At 30.0% G+C, this 3,129-nt stretch overlaps 1 pseudogene; it reads right to left on the bottom strand.

Moving 5' to 3' along the window:
* LOC110267414 lies at positions 732-1,493 on the bottom strand (annotated as a pseudogene).

Consider the following 3,129-nt stretch of genomic DNA (forward strand, 5'->3'; position numbering starts at 1 on the left):
CTCTAGGAAAATTATATTAATAAAATCGCAATTTAAAAACAATTAAGTTAATTTTTAATAATTTTTTTTAAGTTTAATGACGAAGATAGTTAAAATAGAAACCATAACGTAAAATTAATACCACACACACACATCTTTTATAAATATAATATTAATTTTCCAGTTAAATAAAAGTTAATAAAATGTTTCAATCTCAATCTCTACCGGCTTTGCTTATTAGTATATACGTACGAAGATTACATAAACATTTATTTGGGCTTTTCCTTTCAATACATTAGAATTTGATTTTGACCATTCCCTAACATTTATTTAAACAGATAAGTCGACTAATTTATATATATGTTTATTGATGATGAACCAATGTTAGATGACAAGATCATAAGTTTATTTTCATGTTAGTTTTGAGCGAAACATTAAGATTAATTATCCATAAATAATTAATATATATTCACATGTACCTAATAATTACTCTATGTATACCACTGTAATCCCACCAATCAATTTAAATCATATTCAACTAGGAAAATATATCTTGTGTGCACATAAAGCATAAAATGAATAGCTTGAGAATTTTATATAACTGAAGACAACACAAAGTAATAATGGGACATGGACATTTGAATTGAGCTAATTAAATTAACTATACAGTACCAACGCAAGTTGGTACAGATGGATGAGGGTCTGTCTCCTTTAACTATCTCTCTCGGGTTCGATACTCACTGGAGAATGGAAATGGAGTTTGTACCCAAGAGATTAGTCATTGCCGGCTTGATGGATACCCTGGTGCAAACTAAAAAAAAATTAACTATATAATAATTATCTTAGACCTTCTTCCACTTGAGAGCCAACTCTTCAATTTGTTTAGTTGAAGACCCATTTTCCCCAACAACTTCAATAGCTGCCTCTTTAAGTTCTTTCATTCTATAACGAAGTTTCTTCCCTTCTTTTCCTTCTATTAACCTCTTCACAACACTACCAATCTCTTCTCTTTCTACCAAACCATCTTCACAATCTCTGGCCTTAAGCCTACCTTTATATCTCTAGTGATCAAAACCGCATTCATTTTTTGCTCGGCATATAGTGGCCATGCAATTAAGGGCACCCCATTAACCACACTCTCAAGAATAGAATTCCAACCACAATGAGTTAAAAATCCACCAATGGATTCATGGGCCAAGACTTGGGCCTGTGGGCCCAATTTGGCACCACTAATCAGAGTGCTCTTCGTATTGCTGCTAATCCGATTTTTCATGAACGGATCAAACATTTAGAGGTTGATTGTCACTTGGTTCGACAAAAAGTTCAAGTTGGAGTGATGAAACTTCTCCCAATTCTCCCTTCTGGGCAACTAACTGACATCTTTATCAAGTCTTTATCTTCTCAACCCTTCCATCTTAATCTGAATAAGCTTAGTGTTGTTGACATCTTTTATCCTCCAGCTTGCGGCGGCGTATTAAACCACACTTCCACCTTAACCCATGACAACAATAAAGACGTCTCACGGCCCACAAATTCAGCCAATAGAATACACAAATTCAATTATAATTTTAATCTTTATCTTATCTTTATCTTTATCTTTATCTTTATCTTTATCTTTATCTTATCTTTATTTACTTTTATCTTTCATAGACCAATGTTCTATATATACTTAGTTTTACCTTCATAGTTTACAATTTTCAATCAATCAACAATCAATAAAATTTCTTCATCTTTTCTTTTTTTTCATTATTCTTTCACAATTTTATTATCTTTGCGTACTCTTTATGTACTCTTTCCATTTTATTAGGTTTCCTCCTCTTCGTCTACGAAGAACGCTATTCCCACAGCCCAAAATGTTCGGTTCTGGTTCACCCTCAGCCAAAATAACTAACCTGAACTCTTCTTGTAGCAAATCCTCCCACAGGATTCGATAGTTATGAACTGGTTGATAATAAGGATCAGTATCTTTATTGGTTTGATCATGCTGAATTTCTGAGCTATTTTGTTGCTTTTGTGTTATTAAGAATATTTTATCTCTCATCCAATGCACTATTTTTGTTTTGTCCCTTTTTTTTATTCTTTTTCATTCTTATGTGGTTGGGAAAGAAACAAAAGCTATATTGAAGCTATATTGTTTTAGAGAGATTTTTTTATGATATTTTTTTTATGTTTTGAGAATGATTAAATGTTATATAGATTAGCCATTGTCATTAGATTTATAAAGAACCAAATTTTAGTTGTAATGAATCTATACACTTTAAAATGACTTTAGTATCAATTTTACTTTAAAAAAATATGGTTTAAAAATTGAATTTTAAAAGCTGGTTTTAACAGTGGATTTTTTTGTTAAAAAATTTGATTTGAAAATTGGATTTTAAAAAACTAGTTTTAAAACTGGATTTTTGGTTGAAAAAACTGATTTTAAAAATGAATTTTCAAAAAGTAGTTTTAAAATTGGATTTTTTGTTAAAAAATTTGGTTTTAAAACTGGATTTTATAAAAAAAAATCAAATTTTAGATTTGGATTTAAAAAAATCGAATTTAAAATCGGTTTATAAGTAAAACTAGATTTAAAACTGATTTGTAAGTAAAATCAAATTTAAATTTTAAAATCGGTTTAAAATCGATTTTTATTTTTTTAAAACAATTTTTCTCTTCAATCTAATTTTGGTTTGATTTTATGAACCATAAAACTGATTCTGAAGTGGATCCAATTTGGATTTATAAAAATCCAAACCATACCCACCCCTACTTTTAAGACACTGGAATCTTGGTTTATGTCGGTTGAATGTAGGAGTCTATTCAAAAAATGTCATCAGTGGAGTTTGTGAGGTGAAGAATGCGGAAGAAAGATGATGCGGCATTTTTTTGCACTAACAGCAAAACTAAATTTCATATGCAAGAGTACACTCTTTTAATTTTATCTCTAAAACGTCTATTTCTTTAATTTACAAGAGTACGCTAAGAGTACACTTATTATAGAATAATATCCTAATAAATTATATTAATTTTTTTCTAATCCTCTTTGATATTTTCCTAATTTTGTTCCCTAATTATGATATTCTAATACTCGTACCCATGCAAACCACAGACACCATGCAAATTAGTTACAAGCGATTGAGACAATACCAAGCTCTGCATGCCGCCTTG

This window comes from Arachis ipaensis, chromosome B02 (assembly GCF_000816755.2).
Source record: "Arachis ipaensis cultivar K30076 chromosome B02, Araip1.1, whole genome shotgun sequence".
NCBI classification, from domain to species: domain Eukaryota; kingdom Viridiplantae; phylum Streptophyta; class Magnoliopsida; order Fabales; family Fabaceae; genus Arachis; species Arachis ipaensis.